Source organism: Delphinus delphis, chromosome Y (genome assembly GCF_949987515.2).
Source record: "Delphinus delphis chromosome Y, mDelDel1.2, whole genome shotgun sequence".
Classification (NCBI taxonomy): Eukaryota; Metazoa; Chordata; class Mammalia; order Artiodactyla; family Delphinidae; genus Delphinus; species Delphinus delphis.
In genome coordinates this window covers 1102364-1115005 of record NC_082705.1, presented here as the reverse complement: position 1 = coordinate 1115005, position 12642 = coordinate 1102364, and the positions used below count along the sequence as shown (strand labels likewise).

Genomic DNA, 12642 nt, shown 5'->3' with positions numbered 1-12642 from the left:
GCCTCTGCCGCCGAAGGCCAGCCCTGCACTCTATGCCCCTCCCTCCCGCGGGCCTCAGGGAGCCAGAGCCCCTGAATCAGCAGCTCCTATAACCCCGTCCTGTCTGAGCGAAGAACAGACGCCCTCCGGCGATCTACGCGTAGAGGCGGGGCCAAACCAAAGCTGAGCCCCTGGGGGTTGTGCGAACAAAGAAGAGAAAGGGAAATCTCTCCCAGCAGCCTCAGGAGCAGCGGATTAAAGCTCCACAATAAACTTGATGTACCTGCATCTGTGGAATACATGAATAGACAACGAATCATCCCAAATTAAGGAGCGGTGTGAATAAAAGGCTCTTGGTGCTGCAGCCAGGAGTTAGTGCTGTGCCTCTGAGGTGGGAGAGCCAACTTCAGGACACTGGTCCACAAGAGACCTCCCAGCTCCACATAATATCAAATGGCAAAAATCGCCCAGAGATCTCCATTTTAACACCAGCACCCAGCTTCACTCAATGACCAGCAAGCTACAGTGCTGGACACTCTATGCCAAACGACTAGCAAGACAGGAACACAACCCCACCCATTAGCAGAGAGGCTGCCTAAAATCATAATAAGGCCACAGACACCCCAAAACACACCTCAGATGTGGATCTGCCCACCAGAGAGACAAGATCCAGCCTCATCCACCAGAACACAGGCACTAGTCCCCTCCACCAGGAAGCCTACACAACCCACTGAACCAACCTTACCACTGGGGACAGACATCAAAAACAACTAGAACTACAAATCTGCAGCCTGCGAAAAGGAGACCCCAAACACAGTAAGATAAGCAAAATGAAAAGACAGAAAAACACACAGCAGATGAAGGAGCAAGATAAAAACCCACCAGACCTAACAAATGAAGAGGAAATAGGCAGTCTACCTGAAAAAGAATTCAAAATAATGATAGTAAAGATGATCCAAAATCTTGGAAATAGAATAGACAAAATGCAAGAAACATTTAACAAGGACCTAGAAGAACTAAATATGAAACAAGCAACGATGAACAACACAAAAACTGAAATTAAAAATACTCTAGAAGGGATCAATAGCAGAATAACTGAGGCAGAAGAACGGATAAGTGACCTGGAAGATAAAATAGTGGAAATAAGTTCTGGAGAGCAAAGTAAAGAAAAAACAATGAAAAGAAATGAGGACAGTCTCAGAGACCTCTGGGACAACATTAAACTCACCAACATTCAAATTACAGGTGTTCCGAAGATGAAGAGAAACAGAAAGGGACTGAGAAAATATTTGAAGAGATTAGAGTTGAAAACTTCCTAATATGGGAAAGGAAATAGTTAATCAAGTCCAGGAAGCACAGAGAGTCCCATACAGGATAAATCCAAGACACATATTAATCAAACTGTCAAAAATTAAATGCAAAGAAAACATATTAAAAGCACCAAGGGAAAAAGAACAAATAACACACAAGGGAATCCCCATAAGGTTAACAGCTGATCTTTCAGCAGAAACTCTGCAAGCCAGAAGGGAGTGGCAGGACATATTGAAAGTGTTGAAGGAGAAAAACCTGCAACCAAGATTACTCTACCCAGCAAGGATCTCACTCAGATTTGATGGAGAAATAAAAACCTTTACAGACAAGCAAAAGCTGAGAGAGTTCAGCACCACCAAACCAGCTCTACAACAACTGCTAAAGGAACTTCTCTAGGCAAGAAACACAAAAGAAGGAAAAGACCTACAATAACAAACCCAAAACAATTAAGAAAATGGGAATGGGAACACACATATCGATAATTACCTTAAATGTAAATGGACTAAATGCTCCCACCAAAAGACACAGATTGGCTGAATGGATACAAAAACAAGACACATATATTTGCTGTCTACAAGAGACCCACTTCAGACCTAGAGACACATACAGACTGAAAGTAAGGGGATGGAAAAAGGTATTTCATGCAAATGGAAACCAAAAGAAAGCTGGAGTAGCAATTCTCATATCAGACAAAATAGACTTTAAAATAAGGACTATTAAAAGAGACAAAGAAGGACACTACATAATGATCAAGGGATCGATCCAAGAAGAAGATATAACAATTGTAAATATTTATGCACCCAACATAGGTGCACCTCAATACATAAGGCAAATACTGACAACCATAAAAGGGGAAATCGACAGTAACACATTCATAGTAGGGGACTTTAACACCCCACTTTCACCAATGGACAGATCATCCAAAATGAAAATAAATAAGGAAACACAAGCTTTAAATGATACATTAAACAAGATGGACTTAATATTTATAGGACCTTCCATCCAAAAACAACAGAATACACTTTCTTCTCAAGTGCTCATGAAACATTGTCCAGGATAGATCATATCTTTGGTCACAAATCAAGCCTTGATAAATTTAAGAAAATTCAAATCATATCAAGTTTCTTTTCTGACCACATTGCTATGAGACTAAGTATCAATTACTAGAAAAAATCTGTAAAAAATACAAACACACGGAGTCTAAACAATACAGTACTTAATAACGAAGGGATCACTGAAGAAATCAAAGAGAGAGTGGCATGGACATATATACATCACCAAATGTAAAATAGCTAACTAGCGGGAAGCAGCCACATTGCACAGGGAGATCAACTTGGTGCTTTGTGGCCACCTAGAGAGGTGGGATAGGGAGGGTGGAAGGGAGGCCCAAGAGGTAGGATCTATGGGGATATATGTATATGTATAGCTGATTCACTTTGTTGTAAATCAGAAACTAACACACCATTGTAAAGCAATTATACTACAATAAAATGTTTAAATAAATAAATAAAACTCTCCTTACGGGCCCATAACCTTACAAATCAATTTCTAAAGTACATGTAGATACCATATATCCATTCATTGTAATAGACAAAATTACAACATAACATATAATTAATTTTTATAAAAAGGTTATTTAATAACAATAGCTATGTGGCTTACATATAGGTTAATATACTTTAGCATTAACCCTCTTCCTAAGAAAACTCCTCTGACTCAGGGTCACTGCACTAACCGATTGCACCCTGAATTCTAAGCCGGCAATGCCATTATCATTTTCTTGGCCCTCTAGAATTAAGACAGGTAGTGTGTGTTTAGTCAGATGCTGGTAGATACTTGAGCTAAATGCATGCTGGGTTGAAACTAGAGTTGACCAGCATCTTGGTAGAGGAGGCTGTGGAAACCCTGAAGCAGTACTGGCACGTGGAGATTCTCAGTGAGTAGGTGAGCTCTGGGGTGACGGTGCTCTTCGGCAGATACAGAGGTCCCTAGGCCATCTTACCTCCTCTGACCTTATGCCTGACTGCTCCTCTTTTCCAGGTGTCGGTCTATCTTTACTAAACTCTTTTACTGCAATTAAAAAAAACCAAAACAAAACAAAAAGCGTGCCATGAGTTATCACCAAACATCCTGAACTGATAACTGAGTAAATGCAACTAAAAGCTTTGATGCAGGGCTTCCCTGGTGGCGCAGTGGTTGAGAGTCACCTGCCGATGCAGGGGACACGGGTTCGTGCCCCGGTCCGGGAAGATCCCACGTGCCGCAGAGTGGCTGGGCCCGTGAGCCATGGCCGCTGAGCCTGCGCATCCGGAGCCTATGCTCCGCAACGGGAGAGGCCACAACGGTGAGAGGCCCGTGTACCTCAAGAAACAAAAACAAAAACAAGACCCATATATAGGCTGTCTACAAGAGACCCACTTCAGATGTAGAGACACATACAGACTGAAACTCAGGGGATGAAAAAACATATTCCAAGCAAATGGAAACCAAAAGAAACCTGGGTAGCAATTCTCATATCAGACTTTAAAATAAAGACTATTAGAAGAGGCAAAGAAGGACACTGCATAATGATCAAGGGATTGATCCAAGAAGAAGATATAACAATTGTAAATATTTATGCACCCAACATAGGAGCATTTCAATACATAAGGCAAATACTAACAGCCATAAAAGGGGAAATCGACAGTAACACATTCATAATAGGGGACTTTAACACCCCACTTTCACCGATGGACAGATCATCCAAAATGAAAATAAATAAGTAAACACAAGCTTTAAATGATACATTAAACAAGAGGGACTTAATTGATATTTATAGGACACTCCATCCAAAAACAACAGAATACACATTTTTCTCAAGTGCTCATGGAACATTCTCCAGGATAGACCATATCTTGGGTCACAAATCAAGCCTTGGTAAATTTAAGAAAATTGAAATTGTATCAAGTATCTTTTCTGACCACAACGCTATGAGACTAGATATCAACTGCAGGAAAAGATATGTAAAAAATACAAACACATGGAGGCTAAACAACACACTACTTAAGAACGAAGTGATCACTGAAGAAATCAAAGAGGAAATAAAAAAGTACCTAGAAACAAATGACAGTGGAGACACGACGACCCAAAATCTGTGGGATGCAGCAAGAGCAGTTCTAAGAGGGAAGTTTATAGCAATACAATCCTACCTTCAGAAACAGGAAACATCTCGAATAAACAACCTAACCTTGCACCTAAATCAATTAGAGAAGAAGAACAAAAAGACCCCAAAGTTAGCAGAAGCAAAGAAATAATAAAGATCTGATCAGAAATAAATGAAAAAGAAATGAAGGAAACGATAGCAAAGATCAATAAAACTAAAAGCTGGTTCTTTGAAAGGATAAACAAAATTGATAAACCATTAGCCAGACTCATCAAGAAAAAAAGGGGAAAGACTCAAATCAACAGTTAGAAATGAAAAAGAAGTAACAACTAACACTGCAGAAATAAAAAAGATCATGAGAGATTACTAAAAGCAACTCTATGCCAATAAAATACACAACCTGGAAGATATGTACAAATTCTTAGAAATGCACAACCTGCCAAGACTGAATCTGGAAGAAATAGAAAATATGAACAGACCAATCATAAGCACTGAAATTGAAACTGTGATTAAAAATCTTCCAACAAACAAAAGCCCAAGACCAGATGGCTTCACAGGCGAATTCTATCAAGCATTTAGAGAACAGCTAAACCTCTCCTTCTCAAACTCTTCCAAAATATAGCAGAGGGAGGAACACACCCAAATTCATTCTACAAGGCCACCATCACCCTGATACCAAAACCAGACAAGGATGTCACAAAGAAAGAAAACTACAGGCCAATATCACTGATGAACATAGAAGCAAAAATCCTTAACAAAATATTAGCAAACAGAATCCAACAGCACATTAAACGGATCATACACCATGATCAAGTGGGGTTTATTCTAGGAATGCAAGGATTCTTCATTTTATGCAAATCAATCAACATGATACACCATATTAACAACTTGAAGGAGAAAAACCATATGGTCATCTCAATAGATTCAGAGAAAGCTTTTGACAAAATTCAACACCCATGTATTATAAAAACCCTGCAAAAAGTAGGCGTAGAGGGAACTTTCCTCAACCTAATAAAGGCCATTTATGACAAACCCACAGCCAACATCGTCCTCAATGGTGAAAAACTGAAAGCATTTCCACTAAGATCAGGAACAAGACAAGGTTGCCCAGTCTCACCACTCTTATTTAACATAGTTTTGGAAGTTTTAGCCACAGCAATCAGACAAGAAAAGGCAATAAAAGGAATCCAAATCAGAAAAGAAGAAGTAAAGCTGTCACTGCTTGCAGATGACATGATACTATACATAGAGAATCCTAAATATGCTACCAGGAAACTACTAGAGCTAATCAATGAATTTGGTAAAGTAGTAGGATACAAAATTAATACACAGAAATCTCAGGCATTCCTATACACTAATGATGAAAAATCTGAAAGTGAAATCAAGAAAACACTCCCATTTACCATTTGAACAAAAAGAATAAAATATCTAGGAATAAATCTACCTAAGGAGACAAAAGATCTGTATGCAGAAAATTATAAGACACTGATGAAAGAAATTATAGATGATACAAATAGATGGAGAGATATAACATGTTCTTGTATGGAAGAATCAACATTGTGAAAATTACTCTACTACCCAAAGCAATCTACAGATTCAATGCAATCCCTATCAAACTACCACTGGCATTTTTCACAGAACTAGAACAAATATTTCACAATTTGTATGGAAACACAAAAGACCCTGGATAGCCAAAGCAATCTTGAGAACGAAAAATGGAGCTGGAGGAATTAGGCTCCCTGACTTCAGGCTATACTACAAAGCTACAGTAATCAAGACAGTATGGTACCGGCACAAAAACAGAAAGATAGATAAATGGAACACTATAGAAAGCTCAGAGATAAACCCATGCACATATGGTCACATTATCTTTGATAAAGGAGGCAGGAATATACAGTGGAGAAAGGACAGCCTCTTCAATAAGTGGTGCTGGGAAAACTGGGCAGGTACATGTTAAAGTATGAGATTAGATCACTCCCTAACATCATACACAAAAATAAGCTCAAAATGGATTAAACACCGAAATGTAAGGCCAGAAACTATCAAACTCTTAGAGGAAAACATAGGCAGAACACTCTATGACAAATCACAGCAAGTTCCTTTTTGACCCACCTCCTAGAGAAATGGAAATAAAAACAAAAATAAACAAATGGGACCTAATGAAACTTCAAAGCTTTTGCACAGCAAAGGAAACCATAAACAAGACCAAAAGACAACCCTCAGAATGGGAGAAAATATTTGCAGATGAAGCAACTGACAAAGGATTAATCTCCAAAATTTATAAGCAGCTCATGCAGCTCAATAACAAAAAAACCAAACAACCCAATCCAAAAATGGACAGAAGACCTAAATAGACATTTCTCCAAAGAAGATATACAGACTGCCAACAAACACATGAAAGAATGCTCAACATCATTAGTCATTAGAGAAATGCAAGTCAAACTACAATGAGATACCATCTCACAGCAGTCAGAAAAGCCATCATCAAAAAATCTAGAAACAATAAATGCTGGAGAGGGTGTGGAGAAAAGGGAACACTCTTGCACTGCTGGTGGGAATGTGAATTGGTACAGCCACTATAGAGAACAGTATGAAGGTTCCTTAAAAAAACTACAAATAGAACTACCATATGACCCAGGAATCCCACTACTGGGCAGACACCCCTAAGAATACCATAACTCAAAAAGAGTCATGTACCAAAATGTTTATTGCACCTCTATTTACAATAGCCCAGAGATGGAAACAACCTAAGTGTCTATCATCGGATGAATGGATAAAGAAGATGTGGCACGTATATACAATGGAATATTACTCAGCCATTAAAAAAAACGAAATTGAGCTATTTGTAATGAGGTGAATAGACCTAGAGTCTGTCATACAGAGTGAAGTAAGTCAGAAAGAGAAAGACAAATACCATATGCTAACACATATATATGGCATTTAAGAAAAAAAATGTCATGAAGAACCTAGGGATAAGACAGGAATAAAGACACAGACCTACTAGAGAATGGACTTGAAGATATGGAGAGGGGGAAGGGTAAACTGTGACAAAGCGAGAGAGAGGCATGGACATATAAACACTACCAAACGTAAGGTAGATAGCTAGTGGGAAGCAGCCACATAGCACAGGGAGATCAGCTCGGTGCTTTGTGACTGCCTGGAGGGCTGGGATTGGGAGGGAGGGAGATGCAAAAGGGAGGAGATATGGGAACATATGTATATGTATAACTGAGTCACTTTTTATAAAGCAGAAACTAACACACCATTGTAAAGCAATTATACCCCAATAAAGATGTTAAAAATATATATATATATAAAAAAAATTGAAAAAAAAAAGCAGAAACTAACACACCATTGTAAAGCAATTATACTCTAAAGATGTAAAAAAAAAAAAAGACAGTATGGTACTGGCACAAAAACAGAAATATAGGGGCTTCCCTGGTGGCGCAGTGGTAGAGAGTCCGCCTGCCGATGCAGGAGATACGGGTTCGTGCCCCAGTCCGGGAAGATCCCACATGCCGTGAAGCAGCTGGGCCCGTGAGCCATGGCCACTGAGCCTGCGCATCCGGAGCCTGTGCTCCACAACAGAGAGGCCACAACAGAGAGAGGTCCGTGTACCACAATAAAAAAAAAAACAAAAAAAAAAAACAGATATATAGATCAATGGAACAGGATAGAAAGCGCAGAGATAAACCCACTACATATGGTCACCTTGTTTTTGATAAAGGAGGCAAGAATATACAATGGAGAAAAGATAGCCTCTTCAATAAGTGGTGCTGGGAAAACTGGACAGCTACATGTAAAAGAAGTAATTAGAACACTTCTTAACACCATACACAAAAATTAACTCAAAATGGATTAGAGACCTAAATGTAAGGCCAGATACTATCAAACTCTTAGAGGAAAAGAAACGGAACAGTCTATGACATAAATCACAGCAAGATCCTTTTTGACCCACCTCCTAGAGAAATGGAAATAAAAACAAAAATAAACAAATGGGACTTAATGAAACTTCAAAGCTTTTGCACAGCAAAGGAAACCATAAACAAGAGCAAAAGACAGCCCTTAGAATGGGAGAAAATATTTGCAAATGAAGCAACTGAAAAAGGATTAATCTCCAAAATTTACAAGCAGCTCATGCAGCTCAGTATCAAAAAAACAAACAACCCAATCCAAACACGGACAGAAGACCTACACAGACATTTCTCCAAAGAAGATATACAGATTGCCAACAAACACATTAAAGGATGCTCAACATCACTAATCATTAGAGAAATGCAAATCAAAACTACAATGAGGTATCACCTCACACTGGTCAGAAGGGGCATCATCAAAAGGTCTACAAACAATAAACGCTGGAGAGGGTGTGGAGAAAAGAAAACCCTCCTACAATGTTGGTGGGAATGTAATTGGTATAGCCACTATGGAGACCAGTATGGAGGTTCATTAAAAAACTAAAAATATAACTACCATACGACCCAGCAATCCCACTACTGGGCATATACCCTGAGAAAACCATAATTCAAAGAGAGCATGTACCAAAATGTTCACTGCAGCTCTACTTACAATAGCCAGGACATGGAAGCAACCTAAGTGTCCATCAACAGATGAATGGATAAAGAAGATGTGGCACATATATACAATGGAATATTACTCAGCCATAAAAAGAAACGAATTTGGTTATTTGTAGTGAGGTGGATGGACCTAGAGTCTGTCATACAGAGTGAAGTAAGACAGAAAGAGAAAAATGAATACCGTATGCTAACACATATATATATATATATGGAATCTAAGAAAAAAAAAAGATCATGAAGAACCTAGGGGTAAGATGGGAATAAAGACACAGACCTACTAGAGAATGGACTTGAGGATATGGGGAGGGGGAAGGGTAAGCTGTGACAAAGTGAGCGTCATGGACATATATACACTACCAAACGTAAAATAGATAGCTAGTGGGTAGCAGCCGCATAGCACAGGGAGATCAGCTCGGTGCTTTGTGACCACCTAGAGGGGTGGGATAGGGAGGGTGGGAGGGAGGGGGACGCAAGAGGGAAGAGATATGGGAACATATGTATATGTATAACTGTTTCACTTTGTTACAAAGCAGAAACTAACACATCATTGTAAAGCAATTATACTCCAATAAAGATGTTTAAAAAAAAAAAAGATGGGCTTCCCTGGTGGCGCAGTGGTTGAGAGTCCGCCTGCTGATGCAGGGGACACGGGTTCGTGCCCTGGTCCGGGAAGATCCCACATGCCGCGGAGCGGCTGGGCCCGTGAGCCATGGCCGCTGAGCCTGCGCGTCCAGAGCCTGTGCTCCGCGGGAGTGGCCACAACAGTGAGAGGCCCGTATACAGCAAAAAAAAAAAAAAAAAAAGATGTGGCACATACATACATGGAATATTACTCAGCCATAAAAAGAAATGAAACTGAGTTACTGTAGTGAGGTGGATGGACCTAGAATCTGTCATACAGAGTGAAGTAAGTCAGAAAGAGAAAAACAAATACCGTACGCTAACACATATATATGGAATTAAAAAAAAAAAAGGTTGTGAAGAACCTAGGGGCAGGACAGGAATAAAGACCCAGATGTGGAGAATGGACTTGAGAACACAGGGAGGGGGAAGGGTAAGCTGGGACGAAGTGAGAGAGTAACATTGACATATATACTCCACCCAATGTGAAAAAACTAGTGGGAAGCAGCTGCATAGCACAGGGAGATCAGTTCGGTGCTTCCTGACCACCTAGAGGGGTGAGATGGGGAAGGTGGGAGGGAGACGCAACAGGGAGGAGATATGGGGATATATGTATTTGTATAGCTGATTCGCTTTGATATAAAGCAGAAAGTAACACACGTTGTGAAGCAATTATACTCCAATAAAGATGTTTTAAAAAAATTATCTCGAGGCTTCCCTGGTGGCGCAGTGGGTGAGAGTCTGCCTGCTGATGCAGGGGACGCGGGTTTGTGCCCCGGTCCGGGAGGATCCCACGTGCCGCGGAGCGGCTGGGTCCGTGAGCCATGGCCGCTGGGCCTGAGCGTCTGGAGCCTGTGTTCCGCAATGGGAGAGGCCACAGCAGTGAGAGGCCCGCATACCGCAAAAAAAAAAAAAAAAAAAAAAATTATCTCATAGAAGACTCATGTGTTGTTACTTTGCAAAAAAAAAAAGTAGCAACATATTCACTTTTGTTCACTGGATTGGTACTTTTAGCATTTAAGTGGTACTTTTTTTGAACCTGTAGCTAAGTGATGTTGAAAAAGAAGTGTAAAATGCTATTCAATTACACAAACTAATCTTCATAAAAAGGAAGCTAGGAAATGTATCTGAATGACATGGAAATGAAGATTATACAACCTGATTTCTATAGTCTGCTCACTTATGTTGCTTGATTTATCATTAAAACAGAAACTTACACATTCGTAGTTTCATTATGAATCCCCACTCCAAGACAAAATTTTATATTACCCTCATAAAATCACCCGTGGCCTCTTCTAAGCAAAAACAGTACGTTTAATTGGTTCATTTTCCAGTTGTTTGGATTTTTAACAGACTTACAGCATAAAAAGACACCATATTCCAAGCAGTTTTAGTAACTCCAGAACCATCCAAGTCTTGATCAGACAGCTGTGGCTCTAGCTTTTGGTTAAAATTATATGATCTCATCTCATAGTTACATTTTCAACATAACTAACAATCTTACTAACCTTTAAATTTCTGCTAGGATTCATATAAATTTCTGAGTCCAGAAGGTTGCAACACTGAGAGTGAATGTTAGGGAATCGATCCTTTTGCTTGGTTTTTCCCTATCAGAACCCAGAGAAATCCTTAAACAATAATTCAGCAGATTGTCTCCTTTTTTATAAAATAAAAGAGCGTATTTTGAAATGCCTGTGCCAGAAGCACTGCCTTTCCAGTGCAGGTAGGAGGAATCAGGAGCCTGTCACCACACTGGGTGTTTTCAGATTTTCTTCTGAAAATCACCGGGAAGCTTGCAGTATTTCCTTTCTGGCATTCAGGCCCAGGGTGGAGAGAAGTTGCTCCAGACAGAACAAGACATCAGATAATCACTGGAAAGGCTCAGTTTGAACAGAATTCCAACTCCACAAAAAAATCCATCTCTCTAAAAGCGGCTGAACATTGAAAGCAGCAGACAATTGAGCAAAAATTAAGAGAAAGCATCATTAGATGAACTTAAATTTAATATGGTAGTAGTTTTAAAGGTATTCGTTTTTACTCCATAAGATTTATTTATATGAATAATAAGACTTAGTGGTCTTTTCGTATCTTGCACAAAACGGTAACCTAAAATTTAACTCTTTTTTTCCCTTTGTTCAAAAAGCATATGGGTCTAATCATAGCCCATTCTGACCGCAGTACACAGGCTTTTTCAATCAGAATTTTAACTCAATTTTTAAGGCGCTAAAGAGTAACCGTCACAAGTTTGATGGTTACTCCAAAGAATCGGGAATCCCTGAAGTGTCCCATCTGGCACAGTCTTCGAATGGAAACTAGGTTCAGCCCGCCAGACAGCCCACACCACGAGGCTGGGGCGCACGTTTGTGCTCCAAGATGACAGCTCATCTGGCCACCGCGAGGTCGGGGGCGCCTATAGGGCCACAGCCTGGGGACGATGGGCCGCGGAGGCCCGACAGGGATGGGCGAGACCGCGGAGGAAAAAGGAAGAGAGGGCCATCCGTCAGCCCCTGGAGAGGAAATTCCAGGCGCCCAGCTCCCAGGCGTCGGTCAGCGGGTGACGTGACCCAGGAAGAGACTTCGCTGTGCAGAGGGAATCCCAGAGGTCAAGACTCCGCGTTCAGTAGTGTCACAAGCTTGCAGAGCGTACGACCCAATTAACTCCTTCGACCTACCGGGTAACCCACGGACCGGACCCAAGTTTCGGGTCTCCGGACGGCTCCGAGCTGGGCGGAGCATATCGCCAGTGCATCCGCCAGTGCTTCAGCCGCCGGAGGTGGCACTCCCTCAGAGTCACACCGCCCCCGCGCCCCCCTTACCTGTCGCGGGGGTCAATCCACGACGTCTGGCGCGTGTTGTGGTCGATGTAGAAGACGCGGCCGTCGTAGTCGCGCGCCTCCTCCCAGCCGGCGGGCAGCTGCAGCTCGGCGCTCTCCCGGGCCCTCAAGAGTGGCTGCGCGGAGGGCGCGGGGGCCGCGGGCAGCGGCTGCTCCCGCGGGGCCTCGCGCGGCTGTCCCC

General features: G+C 41.2%; 1 protein-coding gene across 1 annotated transcript in view; it reads right to left on the bottom strand.

The window, feature by feature from the left end:
* LOC132419206 (protein WWC3-like) overlaps positions 1–12515 on the bottom strand; it is a 120025-nt gene extending 107510 nt beyond the window's left edge. Inside the window, exon 1 of the mRNA XM_060003182.1 lies at positions 12444–12515. The gene's annotated coding sequence lies outside the window, so the exon portion shown is untranslated. The remainder of the gene's footprint in view (positions 1–12443) is intronic.
* Between the last annotated feature and the right edge of the window lie 127 nt (positions 12516–12642).